Source organism: Onychostoma macrolepis, chromosome 16 (assembly GCF_012432095.1).
Source record: "Onychostoma macrolepis isolate SWU-2019 chromosome 16, ASM1243209v1, whole genome shotgun sequence".
In the NCBI taxonomy this organism is placed as follows: Eukaryota; Metazoa; Chordata; class Actinopteri; order Cypriniformes; family Cyprinidae; genus Onychostoma; species Onychostoma macrolepis.
In genome coordinates, this window is record NC_081170.1 from 15,597,300 (window position 1) to 15,617,616 (window position 20,317).

The following is a 20,317-nucleotide window of genomic DNA, read 5'->3' on the forward strand; positions in this document are numbered from 1 at the left end:
AATTCACTGTTGTGAATCCTAAATTTATCCTTTAATAAAAATGAATCCATTTTAGTGTTTTATTTTTCATTTATGTAGACAAAATAGTATAGAATTTTAATATCAGCCATTTAATGGTTATCGGATATAACATAAAAATAATTACTGCTTATTGTATTGACCATAAATGTAATAGTGCATGCCTACACAATAGAAGCGTTTCCAATCCAAGCTACAGTTGTCAAACAAGTTTTCTATAGGGGAAGATATTTAGTTAATAACAACTTAAATGTGTGTAAGTTTATCATATGGCTTCAATACACTTTGAATAGGTCTATAATGTATTTGTTGTATGAACTACTTTTATAATGTTTTTATGGAGCTCGACAGCCCTAGGTCCCCATGTGCATTCATATGGAAAAGAGCAAAGTGAAAATTCTTCAAACCTTCTTTTGTTTTACAGGGGAAAAAAAGTCATACAGGTTTGGAACAACATCAGAGTTAATATATTTATTTATTTATGGCTGAACTATCGCTTTAAGATGGAAGGAAGGGTATAAGAGTGACCCTCTTCTTTCTCCCTTTTCCTCTTTCCTGTTTTCAATCCGTGGCAAACACAACAACAGCATAATCAGTGCGTTGGTCTGACCTTCAGTTAACTGGTCATAGTAGGACCAAATTGAAAGGTTATACAAACACGCATCATTCTACACACCACAAACACATGTGTGCACAAACTAAACCATGGCACAAAATCAGTGATAATGTGCTCATTCAGAGATGTGTAATTTTAATTGGTTCTATAAAAAGACAAGCATACATTCCCATTTACACACACACACACACACACACCAGAAGAAGAACAGCAGAGAGTCTTCTAATCAAGTCTGACAGGCGTGCCGTATGCACGAGGGCTGAGTTAGCAGAATATAGTCCTCTGTGCACGTCTTACTACCTCTGAAATAAAGTATTGCCCACACACATTAAATCAATGGCTATGTTTGCATTATCCCCCTGTGCTCCTCTGACCTATTGCTCTGAAACATCCCGTATTACCCAGCCAGAGGAAGCCTCTCATCCCTTGTCAATTCCCCACTGAGCAAAGCCCTGCATATGAACAATTTTGGACTTTATCCAGAGGAGCATATTGCCTCATCCCGAAAATATATTATTTATCTGCTGTAGGGAATAATACTGGGTTATGATTCTTCATGATTAATGGCAGTTTTGGCCATTCCCTTAAACCTCTGCATTCAACACAAAAACCACTGCCATGAAAGATAAGATATGAGCAGAAAAAAGACATATTCCTTTTTAGAATATTGCCTTTTATGAAATATCTCAGTGGTGACATGGAGATTATTAAATACTATGATTAGAAGACAAACATTCTACTTTTTATAAACCCCTTAAAAATAATTAATAAAAATGACCTCTTAATAAATAACAAATAACACTCAACAGTTCTCTATCAGATTTACCATTTTAAGCATGCACAGATATTAAAATTATAGCCGATATCTATAATTCAATATTTTTTAATGATAATGAAAAGTAGCTATATTTTGACAAACGAAATTAAAAGAGTAAGGCACTAAACACTGAAATCAATTTAAATTCTACAACTGAATTTAAGCATCATAATATTATAACACACACTATGAAAATTGGATATTCATTTTGAGATTTGCTAAATATTACATTTAGGAGTGTTGTCAGTGTTTTTAAAGATTAAGTTAACGCTATATGGCAGCAAAAAATATGTACTCCAAATGTAAAAATAGGTACGGTGGCCGAGAGAGCTCAACACGCTGCAACTTCAGAAAACACATGCAAATAGAAAAAGTACCAGCAAATCAAGAAAACATCTTTTTCAATTTGACAGCAGGTGGTGCAAATGCTCACAACACAAACAAATAATGTTTCTTTGTTTGGTTGTGCTGTGAGTATTTGCAGTGTGTTTCTTTATTTGGTTGTGTTGTGAGCATTTGCAGCGCATGTGTTGTCAAATTGATGAAGTTGTTTTCTTAATTTGCAGGTGTTTTTTTTTTCTATTTGCCACCGTAAATAGGGGAAATGAGCATGCACAATTAAATATTCAACACAAATAAATAAATAACAATATGGTACTAATATACTTCACTATTGTCATGATTGGACCTGTTTAGTCATGTGTTTCAGTTCCTGTTTTGCCTCATTTGGTCTTGTTCCTGTCCTTGTTTAGTTTGATTATTAGTTGATTCCCCGCACCTGTCTGTCCCTCATTATCCTGTGTTTATAAGCCCCAGTCTGTTCAGTTAGTGTTTGTCGGGTCTATTTGTTTGTGTGTTGCTCAAGTGCCTGTTGTGATTATTCCCAGTGTTTCCTTGATTAAAGACTGTTAAACGTTTCCTCGACTCCTACGTTCTCCCTACAGCAACGTCCCGTGACAACTATATTATATTCACTAAATACTCCACAACATATTTTCACTATTTTAGTACATTGTTAAAGTGAGTACAACTATTCATGTCAGACATAGGATTCTTGTTACTATGCAGAGGACACAGACCTACCAGAAGTCACTTCTGCAATCTTCGAAGTGTTGTCATCTATTTGCCTTTTTGAAATTACTGATTACATTGCAACATTTGTAGAATTATTTTCTGTTATGCAACATTACAGTAACCCCTCTACAAATCAGCATTATGACATTTAAGCTTTTATTTATTTAGAAAAAAAAAATACAAAACTTATATTACAGTAAAAGCACAAAAACAGAATAAAGCCTAAAAATATTCATACTTCATATCAAAACATTTCACATCTTGGACAGAGCTTTGAAAATGTGAATCTTTACTAAAGCAGATGCAAACTCACTGAAACACTCAGCAAACCAGTCACCCTTTGACGGGCCAAAAAGTGGTATTTTATTCTCTGCAAAGTGAGGTTTAATTTTTGGCTGTTTTCTAAGAATACTAAAAGCACATGAATGAAGCGGCAGACCACTTGACAGCTTAAAATCATGCAGAGAAATCGCCTAAGATGGTGTGAAAGCTAGGAACAAGTTCAAAGAATCTCATTGTTAAGCTGATATTATGAATCACCAAACAGCCAGGGGTAATGCAGACTAAAGCATGAATTCTCCATTCAGAGCACATGTATCTTTCAATTACTGCAGGAGTGAGCATGAATTTGTAACACTACATAATTACACTGCAGGTCATGCTCGCTCTCACTACATAAATATAACCTGGGAATGAACAATGGCAATTTCCATTCCACTGTTCATTATCAGGCTAATACATAGTTGTTCTTAGTCTTACGGGACCAAACTACATAGCTACATAGAGATCGTGATTGGTTTGCACTAGAACCACTGCTGTTGTGTTTGGGCAGTTCTTCTTGGCTCATCAGGGTGCACGCTGAATATGAAATACATCACTAATGAATTACTGCCAAAGATTATTACCTAGTATATTAGTATCTGGAACATCCTCCTGAGTGCGGTTTTGCTGGAAACCTGTAAGAGTTTGTGTTGGTCCACATGAATGAGACAATGATCATAAAGCGCATAAAGACTGTCTGTGTCATTTAAACAAATTGCAGTAGGTGTAAAAGAGAGCAAAATGCATGAAAGTTATAGTCGATCTGAATTAAAGCTCATTTATACCGAAGAGGTACTCCATTATCTTTTAATCTTCCCTAATCTCTTCTTGGCCACGTGTGTTTCTCAGAGTTCTCTGAATAAATTGGTGCAGCTACATTATTACGCCCCCTGCCTCCAAAGATAATAAGCTCAAATGATTGCTGGAATTCATGTCTAATCAGACGTCTTTTTGAGGGGAGGGAGGAGGGAAGTCTAAAGTGAAGTCCCATGATTTAGACATTTTGATATTTCGATAATTCTGAAGAATAATTATTGCTTTAATTAATATTGCCATAACTAAACTTAAATCCTACATAAACGGATGTTTAAACAAAAGCCATTGATTAAGTTTTGCAGGGTTCTGAACATGCTTCAAACTTATAATCATAATGAAATAGAATCCCTGATGTTTTTACAGTTCATTCTAATCATTAAAATCATTATAATTTAAAAAAGGCTGGTGAGTCAGTGTCTTAAGTACTTCATTATAGTCTAACCTAATAATTTTTCACTCTTAGTTCTTTTTTTCTTTTTCTTTTTTTTTTTTATAAAATTCCACAAGGAATGTTTAATTAGAAAATATAAAGAATCCAGTTTTAAAGAATCCAGAAACCCAAACACACAACTAATGAACCTATAAATGAAAAATCAACCACTTTGGTGCTCAAAAAACAGTTCTTATTATTATCAAAGCTGAAAACAATATTTTTTTGAAACTGTGATACAACGTAAAAGGCTTAATGGGTCACTAAGTTTGTTGTTGAATCTGTCTCTCTTGTCTGCTGTGATGGACTTGATAACTAAAGTGGATCAGAAAAGAGAGGGGGAAAAAGACTTAAATAACATGAAAAAATCTGCTTTATCATCACAAGATTATGAATAAGAATTAGGAAAAAGCCATTCCAAGTGATTTTGTTAAGTTATCGTAACAGTTCTTTATAGATGAGATGGAACAGAAGGGCTGTTGTGTAAATTTTTAACTCAACACCAGCAACTTTTACAGACAAACACAAAACAAAATGTACCATGAGTGATTTCAAATAACAAAAGACATAAATGATTGTCTAAGACTTGAACGGAGGAGTATGTATGCCTGTGTGTGTGTGCGCAAATTTATGTATGTGTGTGAGTCAGTCTTAACGAGAGACATCCTTCTAGTGCCAGGCAAAAGACAAAGCTGATTTCACATACACTGATACACACACACACACACACACACACACACTCAAATCTGCCTGGCATATCTCTAGCTCAGCTTCCTGGCACAAAACTGCAGTGTGTGTGTGTTTAGATTTCCTTGACATTATCTCTCTTCTTATATAGGATATAATGAATGAAAATATGAGTCTGTGTGTGCTAAAGTCAATGTTTTGTGTGTGTTAAATGATTGCATTTGTTGGTGTGTGCTGTATGTACATGTTGGGGAGGTTGTGGGAAGGCTGTTGAGATTTATTAATATTAGTAGAAGAGCAATGAGGCCTAATGTGACAGGAGGCAATAGGAAGATAAAGTAAATGTCAGCCCTTGTTCACAGTTACCCATAATGCACTACTCTCCTCCAAAGTGACAGACACTCATCTATAACACACAGAAAATTTAACAGTTTCTCTCTCTCTCTCTCTCTCTCTCACTCTCACACACACAAATGTTTGTTTTTGTGAAAAGTGGGGACATCCCATAGGCGTAATGGTTTTCATACTGTGCAAACTGTATGTGCTATTGCCCTACACCTAAACCTGCCCCTTACAGGAAACTTTGTGCTATTTCAGATTTTCAGTACACTCCATTTTGTGTGATTTATAAGCGTATTGAAAAGTGGGGACATGGGGTAATGTCCTGAAAAGTCACCTTCTCCTTGTAATACCTATGTCATACCCTTGTCATTATACAAATTTATGTCCTCATTTGTCACAAAAATGCGCGCGCGCACACACACACACAACTGTCTTTGCACTATCTTTCTTATGTTCATTCATAATCTGTTTCCTATCAAAGGAACTTTTAAGCTAAATTTTGGACCACAGTTCAATCAAACCTAGCAATTAAAACACTGTGATCATTTTTCTTGCACTGTGTCAGTGAAATCAGCAATAAGAGAGTGGAAATGTGTGTCTGAGAAAGAGAAAGTTATAAAAAATAAATTAAAAAAGTCAAAAGAAAAAGGAAGAGAAAAAAAGAAGGCATGTCAAAAAATGAAAGAAATGGTTCCTCCAAAAGTAATTTTTTTTTTCAAAAAGATCATCATAAAAGTGTGTAGCACCAAAATTGAAGTGGTCATTGACAATCTTCCCATCCATAAAGCTGTTATCATTTGAAAACATCTGCGTATTGGTGCTTTAAAGAAACCAGAAACCAAAACACTCATAATGGAACATCAAGAATGTTTTAAATTTCCAGAGAACCATATTCAACTGTTTGCAACTGGTTCATTGGGTGCGTCACAAATCATGTACTTATGCACTATTGTTTGATGTTTTGTAGTATAAATACTGCGAGTAGTGTGTTCACACTGAAAATTTAAAAAAGAAAATTGCACTTTAAATACCTGGATGATGCACTTAAATAACTGAAAAAAAACTAATGTTGGACACTTCATCCACTCAACTGTCGCAGCTTTAATTACGTTGTGAAGGGAGAGGGACTATCAGGATATCATGACAAAATAAACTTATAAAATTCATACACTACATGGTTGAATACATAGTGCATAAGTACATAGTGTACACTCAACCAATAGTTGGGTTAAATGTTTAATCCAAAATTCTGAGCAATAACCCAACTGCTGGGTCAAAACAACCCAACCACAATACCCAGCGCCAGGTTGTATTTAACTCAGCATTTTTTAGAGTGTATAAGTGCATAGTGTATAGTGCATCATTTGGCATGCAGTTATTGAGTCAGTAAGTACTCAAGAACCAGATCAGTTAGATTTGTGAGAGAATCAGTTAGACAAGTTTTGTGAACTTACAAACCAATTAATCAAAAAGAGTTTGGCATACCCAGTCTTTATTAACTTTCTTTATATAGAAAAGATGGCCAGAGTTAAAATTATGTTAAACAGAAGAAAAAGTGTAGAAAAGGGTAAGTAAATTCATTTTTGGGTGAACTGTCCCTTTAAATGTCTAATTTTACCTGCATTCACCCTATCATGGACTAAAATCACATAATATCTATTTCATGGTGATTTGTAATAGCATAATCCATATTTCCACTCTTCCAAAATGAGGTGTATTTTATGATCTCTCTCTATGGTGCAATGCATTATCAAATCATTAACAAAAAAAAAAAAAACATTTCTGCAATTTTGCACCAAGAAATGAGTATATTTTCCACCAAGAATTGTTCCCCCAACAAAGGGGGCCAAGTAGTTAAATCCCTTCAGGGCTATTATCATGATTATGAGAATTCTGGTACTCAAGAGAGATTGAAGTGGAAGCATTTCAGCTGTCCATTAGGAATTTCCCATCTGGACACAAACCCAGCACAGCTGCAAAGTCTCAGCCCGCAGAGAAGCGAGCAGGGGGTAGATGAGGTGAATTTAGTGGGGTTGCTGTGATTAATTGTATTTTGAATGACAAGATAGAGACGTGGAAAGAGAGGTAACACGAACAAGGGAGGCAATGTGTCTTGCTCACAAATGCCACTATTAATCACTCCTATTCTGTTATTTATATGAAGGAGCTTGTTAATCCAATCCTGTCAATAATACTTCAAGGACATTTATACGGCTGCTTCAATAACCTATATTTTTATTCCGAAAATAAATTCTCTATCCATTAATATCTCCACCTTGCTTTAATCAAAATCAAGGAGAGATCTTAGAGTTCAAGTCAAGCATCCCTTTATAATGTCCCTCCATAATGGATAGAACATAAACTCGGTTTACTAGCCACTTTGTTAAGTAAACCTGTTCAACTGCTGATTAACACAAATCTAACGCGATCTAATCAGCCAATCACATGGCAGCAACTCAATGCATTTAGACATGGTCAAGACGATCTGCTAAATGGGGTAGAAAGGTGATTTAAGTGACTTTGGCATGGTTGACGTGCCAGACGGGCTGGTCTGAGTATTTCAGAAACTGCTAATCTACTGGGATTTTCAGGCACAACCATCTGGGAGATGCGTTTATAGAGAATGGTCCGAAAAAGAGAAAATATCCAGTGAGTAGCAGCCGGCGAAAATGCCTTGTTGACACCAGAGGTCAGAGGAGAATGGCCAGACTGGTTCGAGCTGATAGAAAGGCAACAGTAAAAATAACCAATCATTATAACTGAGTAGAGCTGCATGATTAATTGTTAAAATATCACAAACTCAATTCAGTCATCCACATAATCTTAATGACAATGATTCAGCTATGTCTATAAGTACGATCACATCGGAACATCGCGCTGCCGCTGACCCAGAGACAGCAGTTGTCAAGAATAGATATATGAAACAGCTTCACAAATAGTCTTTTCAACTACAAATTAGCCTTACTTTTGTGACACAAACATTCAAATAATCACAGAAGCACTGAGACAATAATTTACAGTTTGGATATAAAAACATCTACAGTTGATATTTAGTTTGTAACAAACAACAGCTGGTTGTCTTTGCATAAGGTCAATATAAAGTAGGGCCAAAATATTGTCAGGCTTTTTTTATTTAACATTGCCCAAAAAATAAGTTGTCAAGTAAATACAAATGGATTTAGAAAATAAAAATCAAGTGTTTGCACAAAATGTGCTCAATGTGCCACAGAAATGGTCACAAATGTTTTGAACAATGAGTCCAACCCAATCTCAAAGATCTCTGAAATGCTGCACACACAGAAAAGAGCATCATCTTTCTTTAGAGTAACACAGGCCTATCAGAGCTTTCAAAAAGATGTCTTTTCCAAGCAACAACATCTCATTACCATTTAGTCAATGACAAAATTACATATTCAATATTCATAAGTTTTCCACAGAAAATAAGTCAGTAAACTAAAGCAATAACAAACAACACATATTCTTCAGATAAGTCTAAGAAGATAAGTCTAAGTCTAAAAGTTAACAGCTGGCCATCCATAATCTTATACTGAGAAGTACAGCAGGAAGTGATTGATCCACCATGAAAGCAGCCTTATGTGTGTGCGGACCGTGAGAGGTTCACGTCTGCCTGGCATTAATGTTAACATTTGTGCATGACATGATAATCTAATTATGTGTGATGTATTCGATAAGCATAACAAGACATCCTTGAAGATAGGCACGGTAGAATTGACCAATCAAAGCACAGATGAGAACGGTCTGTGAATGTCAAGCAGAACAGATTGCATAAAGGGAGCACTGAACTGCTGTTCAAAATGTTGTGTGTGGGGGCTTTCCCCAAAGAAAGTAAAACCTGAAAGCACAGACATTGTGGGGACCATTTTATGATCCCCTATGAGCAGGCCCGGATTAACACAGTGTAGTGCCCTAGGGTGACCACATTTGAAGTGCCCCCGTTTTTTAATAAAAAAAAAAAATTCCATAAGAACAGGTAGAATAAGAAGAATAAGTTACTAATCAAAAGAAATCATTTAACAAAATTAGTTTCCACTACAAAGGTGGCACAGAAGAACACAAAAGTGGCATGTAGGTAAATTTACAGACATTTAGAGAGGCTCAGAGGTGGCATGGATGTTTTAAATTCATAACAATGTTGTGAGATTAATGTTTTAAATATAACATTTTGAATATAGAACTATTGTTTGATTGAAATTATTTAAATAACTGAAAGGACACTTTAAACATAAAATAAAACTGCCAACAGGTGGCGGTAAATCACTGATTCGTTTGAACAGCTGATTCATTCAGGAGCGAAGCAAGTGACTCACTTTATGAGTGGGTAATTGAATCACTGACTCACTAGACTCATTTAAAACGCAGGTTCATTCATAAATGAAACACCGCTATGTTTGAATGGAGACGCAGCGGCTCGGCTGTGACTGTTTGAAACTATGTTCCTTGACTAAATAGAGCAAAATCAGGCAATATTGTTAAAAGTCATACAATGTACATCACTTTATATAACTTATTGTTTATTGAGCTGTTGTATTAATTTAATATCACATTTACAAACACCTTTAATAATCTTTAAAAGCTGTTACTCACTTCAGCAATCTCACAAAACTCCATTATAATCAATGAAGCTCTCTACACTGCACAACGAATCTCTTATTTACACTATCTACACTTTGTTTGTTATAACGAGAGCATTTGTGAGCGTGCATAACTCAGCAATGAACAAAAGTATTTTGAGCAGTGAGTGGATTCTGATTAACATTGCATTCAAGGAATCAACATATGTCTGCGATACATTACTCAACGCTGCACAAACACGCAAGTAGAAATCTTTGAAGCTCCTCTCAGCGCAAACACAAATAGCCTATGCTGATCCAACCCATTCTCACACCCAACTCGTCACATATTGAAGCTTGGTCAGGACCACTTGGCGTCGCTTTTTGACGCTCAAGGTACCCCTTAGCGTCATTTTTCGACTTGCAGGGTCCTCCGTTGCTTTAAATAGGAAACCCTTAGCGTCAATATGCCGACGCCATACTGGGAATTTTATCGTCATAATTAAATTATATATTGTGTAATAACATTGCCATTATTGCATATATGTTGGGGTGTGATTTTTCAATGTAAACAGCCACAACAGTTTTATTTATATTACATTATTTACACATTATGAGCACATAACCCAACCCCTGCCCCTAAATTTGTCAATAAAACACAAGATATAACAGGCAGATACAACTACTGTCATAATTTATTCAAAAAATATTAATATTCCAAGTCTTCCGAGGCAAAACATTTGATTTGTGAGAGGAGTAGACGCGTTAAGCTCATCCGTATGCAGTCTGTGCGCGAATTCAAAAATGCCGCCAGAAGAAGCCTTGGTTGTGAAATGCTATTGGCTCTTGTGTGTCTCGTGACCGATTGCGTTTTGCTGTTCTGACAGGCTATTGGCTCTTCTGTGTCTCGTGACCAATTGCGTCATGCTACGGGACTTGAGTATCTTTTGAATGAGATGTGAGCGTTAACGGAGCGGGTCATTTTCAGCGATTAAAACCTTATGTTTTGCTCTCTTCTTCTCATAAAGACTTCGTATGGCTTCAGAAGACCTGGAATGCAGCACGACTTGTTTGTAATGCTTTTATACTGCTTGTTTATGGGCAGTTTTGCAATAAACACCGGTGACTTAACTTACATTTGCCTGTTAACTGTTACGTGTTTTATGTTGTTCAGAAGTGGGTAGGTTTAGGGTAGGGGTGGGTAAGGTGCTCCAATAAAAGTATAAATGTATATAAAATTATTTATATTTTTACAAATGCATGCAAACCATTAAACTAAGACAAACAACTGAAAACAACGGCGGAGAACGTATTGTCATTTTCCATAAGCGTCTTGACCTGACGCATAAAGCAAGCAATTGAAAGCAATGGAGTTCCTATTTTGTCATATAATGACGCCTAGGGGCACTTTTGGCGTCTTCATAGTGACGCGAAGGCGTTTGACCATGCTTCAGTTTTTGACGCCTTGGGAGTGAGAATGGGTTGGCTGATCGGGTTAGTCGCACAGGTGCTCCTAAATATGTTTTGATAGTCGCACACAGTAGCTACTTTTCAGTCGCCCTGTATAGCCCTGGCAATGTGTCATGATATTTTCTCTTCTTTTTAAAAATTTACGTTTCGCACAACCGCCAAGTCGATGCTGCCTATCCATTTGTGAATAAATATGCTCGACTCTGACTGGGGAGGGGCAAATACACTGGGACCTGACCCAATCGCAATTCTTTATATGCGTGCATATATTTGATATTCTCTCTGTATATTGTATCATTAACTGTTCATTTTCTATGCATCTGTATCTCTTCCAGCAAAATAATATATACAAAACATGAAAAAATATTTTAAAGGTCTTGTCATTATCGTAATCACTTGGTGCCCCCCTATTGGCTGGTGCCCCAGGGCACTCGCCCAATCCCGTCTATGGATAATCCGGCCCTGCCTATGAGGAAAACTGCTCAGTTGTATATACTAAATAACACTAACAAATAATAAATGGCTAAAAGGTTTCTAGGATGGTTAGAAAAGTTAAAAAAGTGTGTGTGGATTTACTTGGCAGTACTTTGAGGACAAAACTGTCTCTAGAAATTAGCTAAATCTGCCAAAATCTCCCTGTTTGGACATATGGAGTTATTTATTTTTTGTTTGAAGAAAAGAAAGAAAGAAAGTTAAATCCATGCTGTAAATCAAAATAGGCACATAAAAGGGAATGCATCTAACAAAGACATTCATATAAATGACCAGTAAAGTCATAGTTCTCTTCTAAATGTCTATAATGCAAGAACACATACCTCAGCAGCATATGGAATACATTGAAACAATACAAAACATTGTTTCTATGAAACCATTTTGATGGGAAAATGTAAAATTTTGACATACACTCAGGTCTTGTCCTTTAAGGAAGCCATATTTATCTCTGCTCCTTATTAATTGCAAACAGCCATCCTAAAAAAAAAAAACCTGTTCCAAAGGTCACATTCCTATAATATACTTTTTTTTTTTTTTTTTTAAGTAAATGTACAATCAGTTGACAGTTCTGCAGAATCTAAAGCACACAGCGATATTTGCATGAACAATTTAGCTGCCAGATTCTGCAAAGGTCAGTCCCAACAAGGTCACAGGGTTAAAACACTTGAAGTGTGCAATTAACCTTATGTTGGGAGAAAGAAAGAGTGATAACAACAGAGACTGAGTGAGTGAGAGAGAGAGGGGGGGATGTAAAAAGAGGGAAATAGTTATGCTAATGGAGAGGAATTAGATCAGTAGCATTTAGTGGAGAAAGCTGAGTAATTGAATTAAGCGGGTTTTGAATAATTCCTCTTTCATTCTACCTATTTGCTCATTAAATGGATTTGCCATGGATAATTTAACCTGCTTCTCCCAAATTAATCAATGTGGTTGAAACTTCACTTCTGCTGTTGTGGTGCATCCCTTATCAGAGACAAAAATCTGAAATATGTCCTATTTCACCAATTACACAATAAAAGAAAACAATACAGCCAACGATGTGATAATTATACTCTCTTCCTTTCCTCTATTCTTTTTCTCTCTTTCCTTCCGTTGGGTTTTGTCAGATTGCTTGTTGCCAAATTCCACCCACAACCCTGTGAAACATTTTTATTGCCGGAGTAAATTTAGAATAAGTTTGTAATTTAGTGTTTATTTAATAGTGTGAGCTGGGAATGTATTTTAGGTGTCTATGAGTGTAGGCTGCTGTATTTTATAATGGCATTGCTCCATATTGGCTGGATTCCGCCACCCTCGTTCTTGTCTGCTATTGTCTGTCTCATACATTGTTCTATTGTTTCTTTCCTCTGCCACACACATATGCATAAACAACACACACACACCACACGTTTAGTCCAGTGGGAACAGTCAGATGTTTCTCTTGCCCACATCTGTGATATCTTGTAAACATGAATATTCTTTGTACACCTGACATGCATGCCTTCGCCTCACTTTCATTCAATCCAGTTCAACTCAAGGTTTACTGGTGTGCATGATAATTGGAGAATAGTATTGGAAAAGCACTGGTTATGAACACACTTTTTTTCAAAAAGAATAGGCCTATCACAAACGAATTAACTTACTGCCAGTATGACTACATTGTTGTTATTTTCTGTAAATTTTAATATACATTTAATAAAACATTTCAAATATTGACAGCAAATGCAATGAGTTTGCTTCCTTCTTTTCTGAGAAGATCAATAATATCAGAAAGGAGATTGACACATCTTCTAGTTATGCAGAGGTCACACAGATTCGACCGCAATTTCAAAAATAAATGACTATGTCTGTTTTTGAAGCAATTGATAGCAAAATTTTGGAAGAAATAGTACAGCACCTTAAATCGTCAACCTGCTAGCTTGACACACTTCCCACATCTTTTTTCAAAAGTGTGCTTAACTGTTTAGAAGCAGATCTCTTAGAAGTGGTGAACGCCTCACTAATTTCTGGGACTAACAAACTGCAGTTGTTAAGCCCCTTCTGAAAAAGCGCAATCTTGATAACACCATATTGAGCAACTATAGACCAATATCAAATCTTCCTTTCATAGGTAAGATTATTGAAAAGACAACTACTTAAACTCAAATGGATACCTGGACAATTTTCAATCTGGTTTCCGAGTGCATCACAGCACAGAGACAGCGCTTATTATGATAATAAATTATATTCGCTTCAATTCTGATTCTGGCAAAATATCAGTGCTGGTACTACTAGATCTTAGTGCTGTGTTTGACACTGTTGATCATAAAATACTTCTAGAAAGACTGGAATACTGGGTCGGACTTTCTGGGATGGTACTCAAATGGTTCAGGTCATACTTAGAAGGGAGAGGTTATTATGTGAGTATAGGAGAGGATAAGTCTAAGTGGACGTCCATGACATGCGGAGTCCCACAAGGCTCAATTCTTGCACCACTCTTGTTTTGCCTGTATATGCTCCCACTAAGTCAAATGTGACCCTGGACCACAAAACCAGTCTTAAGTCGCTGGGGTATATTTGTAGCAATAGCCAAATTGTATGGGTCAAAATGATCCATTTTTATTTTATGAAAATCATTAGGATATTAAGTAAAGATCATGTTCCATGAAGATATTTTGTAAATTTCTTACCGTAAATATATCAAAACTTAATTTTTGATTAGTAATATGCATTGCTAAAAACTTCATTTTGACAACTTCAAAATAGTCATGTAGTAGTCATGGAGTAGTCATGTCAAAGCAGTAACTAAATCAGCATACTATCATCTCAAAAACATTGCAAGAATTATATGTTTTGTTTCCAGTCAAGACTTGGAGAAACTTGTTCATGCCTTTATCACCAGCAGGGTGGATTATTGTAATGGTTTCCTCACTGACCTTCCAAAGAAGACCATTAGACAGCGGCAGCTCATCCAGAACGCTGCTGCCAGGATTCTGACTAGAACCAGAAAATCTGAGCATATCACACCAGTCCTCAGGTCCTTACACTGGCTTCCAGTTACATTTAGGATTGATTTCAAAGTACTTTTACTCGTTTATAAATCACTCAATGGCATAGGACCTAAATACACTGCAGATATGCTCACTGAATATAAACCTAACAGACCACTCAGATCATTAGGATCGAGTCAGTTAGAAATACCAAGGGTTTACACAAAACAAGGGGAGTCTGCTTTTAGCTATTATGCTGCCCGCAGTTGGAAGCAGCTTCCATATGAGATTAGATGTACTAAATCATTAGCCACATTTAAATCCAGACTTAAAACTCATCTGTTTAGCTGTCCATTTGTTAAATCAATTTTTATATCATGTTGTTTTTATTGTTGTGATTATTATTTTTTCAAATTCCTTGTTTTTATTGTTGTGATTATTATTATTTTTAATGACTATTTCACGTCCTTTTATGTAAAGCACTTTGAATTACCTCTGTGTATGAAATGTGCTATATAAATAAACTTGCTTTGCCTTGCCTTATAGACAATGGCTTCTAAAATATAAAAAATTAATAAATGCATAAATAAAAAGTGATTAAAAAGGGTTAGTTCACTAGAAAATTTAAACAAAATAAAAATGTGTTAATATTTACTCACCGTGCTCCACATTTATATAAGGTTTTGTTGTGTAGCGCCTAATGCCATGGGGATTTCTGAACTTCCGAGCTCCAAAACTACATACAAGTATCATAGAAATAATTGTACAAAACTATATTCCAAGTCTTCTAAAGTCATACAACAGTTCTGTGTGAGCAAAAGAATGGAATTATGTTGTTATTCCCTGAAAATCTCCCCTTCCGCCATTGAAACCTGCCATATTAATTGCACACACGAGAATGTTATTGTTTACTCAAGTGCAGAGCAGTGAACTTTACCATGTAAGGAGAAGAGGGAGGAATCTTCTCACTAATGTCTAAGATTCTCTCTTGTTTAAATGCGAATTGAAATGTGAAGTAGTGCACTAAACATGAGAACTACTGTAGGGAATTCTCCCACGCTCCACTTGCAATACCTCTACAGATCTCTAGGGGTCACGCCACACAACTTTGAGAACCACTGATGACTGATATATATTTTTTTTTTATGACTGATAGTTTGCAGTAGTAGTTTCTTTAACATTCATACTTCACATACTTGTAGTTCTTATTATGTTTAAACGATAAAACCTGTTCATTTCTTACTTCCATTACCACTATTGATCATGATAAAAAATAGGCCTAATAAGAAGATTGTGTCTTTGGGGGAGACCAAAGCACATATGCTGACAAATACATTCACAACACACAGACACACACATTTAATAACAGTTTGTGTCATTGTTGAGATCTCTTCACAAGGCAAAGACTCCATTTGCTCTCCGGTTGTTGTCTAGGAGATGCAAGATTTTTTATATTTCTTTTCTTTCCATGCTTTCTCCCTTCCTTGTAGTTTTATTTATTTCTTCCACCAGATAATACAGGTGCTGGTCATATAATTAGAATATCATCAAAAAGTTGATTTATTTCACTAATTCCATTCAAAAAGTGAAACTTGTATATTATATTCATTCATTACACACAGACTGATATATTTCAAATGTTTATTTATTTTAATTTTGATGATTATAACTGACAACTAAGGAAAATCCCAAATTCAGTATCTCAGAAAATTAGAATATTACTTAAGACCAATACAAAGAAAGGGTTTTTAGAAATCTTGGCCAACTGAAAAGTATGAAAATGAAAAGTATGAGCATGTACAGCACTCAATACTTAGTTGGGGCTGCTTTTGCCTGAATTACTGCAGCAATGCGGCGTGGCATGGAGTCGATCAGTCTGTGGCACTGCTCAGGTGTTATGAGAGCCCAGGTTGCTCTGATAGTGATAGTGCTGATACTGATAGTGCTCTTCTGCATTGTTGGGTCTGGCATATCGCATCTTCCTCTTCACAATACCCCATAGATTCTCTATGAGGATAAGGTCAGGCGAGTTTGCTGGCCAATGAAGAATAGGGATACCATGGTCCTTAAACCAGATACTGGTTGCTTTGGCACTGTGTGCAGGTGCCAAGTCCTGTTGGAAAATGAAATCTGCATCGCCATAAAGTTGGTCAGCAGCAGGATGCATGAAGTGCTCTAAAACTTCCTGGTATACGGCTACGTTGACTGTGGACTTCAGAAAACACAGTGAACCAACACCAGCAGATGACATGGCAGCCCAAATCATCACTGACTGTGGAAACTTCACACTGGACTTCAAGCAACATGGATTCTGTGCCTCTCCACTCTTCCTCCAGACTCTGGGACCTTGATTTCCAAATGAAATGCAAAATTTACTTTCATCTGAAAAGAGGACTTTGGACCACTGAGCAACAGTCCAGTTATTTTTCTCCACAGCGCAGGTAAGACGCTTCTGACGATGTTTCTGGTTCAGAAGTGGCTTGGTAGCCCTTTTCCTGAAGACGTCTGAGCGTGGTGACTCTTGATGCACTGACTCCAGCTTCAGTTCTCTCCTTGTGAAGCTCTCCCAAGTGTTTCAATCAGCTTTGCTTGACAGTATTCTCAAGCTTGCGGTCATCCCTGTTGCTTGTGCACCTTTTCCTACCCAAATTCTTCCTTCCAGTCAACTTTGCATTTAATACGCTTTGATACAGCACTCTGTAAACAGCCACACCTTTCAGTAATGACCCTCTGTGACTTACCCTGTTTGTGGAGGGCGTCAATGTTCGTCTTCTGGATCATTGCCAAGTCAGCAGTCTTCCCCATTAATGTGGTTTCAAAGAACAAGAGATACCCGGAATTTATACTGTAGGGATGGTCATTAATTGAAACTCAAATACTGAATTTGGAATTTTCCTTAGTTGTCAGTTATAATCATCAAAATTAAAAGAAATAAACATTTGAAATATATCAGTCTGTGTGTAATGAATGAATATAATATACAAGTTTCACTTTTTGAATGGAATTAGTGAAATAAATCAACTTTTTGATGATATTCTAATTATATGACCAGCACCTGTATATACTGTACATGAGCACAATTTGTGAGTGTCTGGACTACTTAAAGGCAGAAAAAAACCTAAGCTCAATATGTTACCTAACCTTTTACACAGCTCCAAAAACACATTTCCTAAAAAGAATGGAAAGAGAGAGAGAGAAAAAAAACAGAATTCCCCACACCCCATCTCCCACCGCAGTAGGAAAAGAAACACTGAAAATGTAGGAGTTCTTGGAATTCATAGTACACAGTTCAAAATCCTCCCTGATAAAGCCAAAATTGGTGTGCTTCAGATTTTACTAGGCAGATGTCATCTGTGTTCTCACAAACATTCTCTGCTCATACAAAACAAATGGAGGAATTTATGAGGTGGAATTGCTCAGCGACAGAAGCCAGGAAGAACATATTCTGACCAAAATCTGTTGTGTTCTGATGTCTGTATCTGTATGTCTGAAAACTGTATCAGAACAGAGGAAGCAATTCCAGCTCTTCACATCAATTATGTAAGAAAATAATAGTCAGTAAACACTTCACACAATAAACACTGTATTCTCCCGATACCACCTTCAAAAACATGACAATATGTGCAAATGAACTCCCATGTTCATCAAGCTGTCAGAGAGTAACACGCCACCATGTTTCTTCTCATTCTTCTTATGTAAATCCGTCCCATCACGTCAGTGTCAATCCCACAGTGAGTAAATATCATCCGTGTGATTACTCTTCATACGCAATACTGCCGTCACACACTGTTTAGCAATACTGGACTAAAATTAAAGAATGCATTTGGAGGATGTCACATTCTGTACTTAATGAACCAAATAAACCCCAGATTTCAACACAGGAGGGAGAGCGTGAAATGTTCCGGGTCGTGGGGTGCCAAAGAGGTTTGGGGGAAAGGGACATAACCTTAAATATTCCAGCTTGTGATTGCCAAATACATCTGTGTTTGTCTGATAGAGAGAGAAAGAAAGAGAGCATCTCTATTTTTTTTCATGGAAAACAAAAACCTTACAAGAAATTGTTCAAAATGTGTTTTAATGCCTTTGAAAAAAAATGAACAGGTTTTTTAAAAATAAAAAAGTTTTGAAAAATGCAAGAGGCCATTAGGGTGAATCAGTTGAAACAATCAGAAAAAAACAACAACAACAACAACAAAAACATGAATCATAGCCCCAGGTATTTGTACCTAAGGGGATTCAGTAAACATACAGTATATGTCAGTACATATACAGGCTATGTTACTTTTGTACAATGAAACATGGGCTCAAATGTGTGTATAAATAGGCACTGACTTGATAATGACTTCTGGTCGCAATGAAAATTGTCTTGACCCTTGCACTCACATGTACGCAGAATTTTCCTTGAATAACTCCTGCAATTTTCTACCCTGTAATTTCTGCATAAAGCTATTAGCCTTCCATATCTGTCCTTGGTTTGCCAGGCATCATAACAAACATTTCTTTCTTCATCTGTGGTAACTATCATTGCTGTACCTCCGCATTTCCTGTTGACATCTCGGAAATTACTGACATTTTTGGCCAACGTCGTCCAAATATCATAATTGCTCATTCTTTCCTGTGAGTTACTCTGGTCTCATTTCCTTATGATACCAGATGCAAATGAAAAGATCTGTTCATGGCTGGGAGAGCTAGGAGGCTAAGACTGTTTTTAATTATGTTTGAATTCACATATTGTAGACAGAACATGTTCCAATTTAGAGTTTGGAACAGCTAACAATGAATTTCAGATGCTTTCTTTTCAGACAGGTTTTCTGAATGATTCTCACCACTTTTGCCCTCACTAATGAATGCAACCATGACTGCATGCAGCTCACAAAAATAAATAAATAAATAAATAAAATTGTATCACGGTCCAGCATCACAGAAGCACACTGACACATACTAATTAATCAGAGTGTAATGCAACACTCAAAATGTCAACATTGAGCAACAGTCCACTTTTAAAGGAATATTCTGTACAAATTATGTTCAGTCAAAAGCATTTGAGGCGCAATGTCAATTACCAAAAAAAAAAATCAAGGTTAATTATTAAAATAAATACAATAATTAAAAAAGCCATCAATGGGGGCCGAAGACTTAAAAGCAGAAATGTGAACCTGAATGAAAAGCACTCACCTTCTTCTATTAAAATCTGTAAGGTAAGAGTTGCAAATCATTCTTTTTAATTTTACAGTAATTGTTGGGTTCTGGGTGTTCCTAAAAAGTAGTAAAATAAATTGCATATGAAAATCGCATCCCCAAATGAAAATAAAATACTAATAAAACCATAAGTATTTAACTTTTTTTAATAGACTAGCCTCATTCACTTTTACTGTAAGTGCCTTCTTTTAAGATTTTTAATTTTTTTTTAAAGAGAAAATAAATAGTGGTTATCAACATTATTCCACTACCATTTTAGACTGCACTTAACTTGTATCTGTACATCTGTGACATTTTAAGACACCAATCCCACGCATACTTGTTCCATGTGTGCTTATTTAGATCTGGGTCAATGTTTCATTCAAAACATCCTTTAGAAAACAATCGTCTGGATTCCATTTCTCAAGCTTGCGTAGCATAACACACGCACTCCTATTCAGGAGAGGCAAGTTGAGGGTGGCCCATACTGCAAGAAGGCACATGCAGTTATAATTATAAATGAGAAAGAAGTCTCTC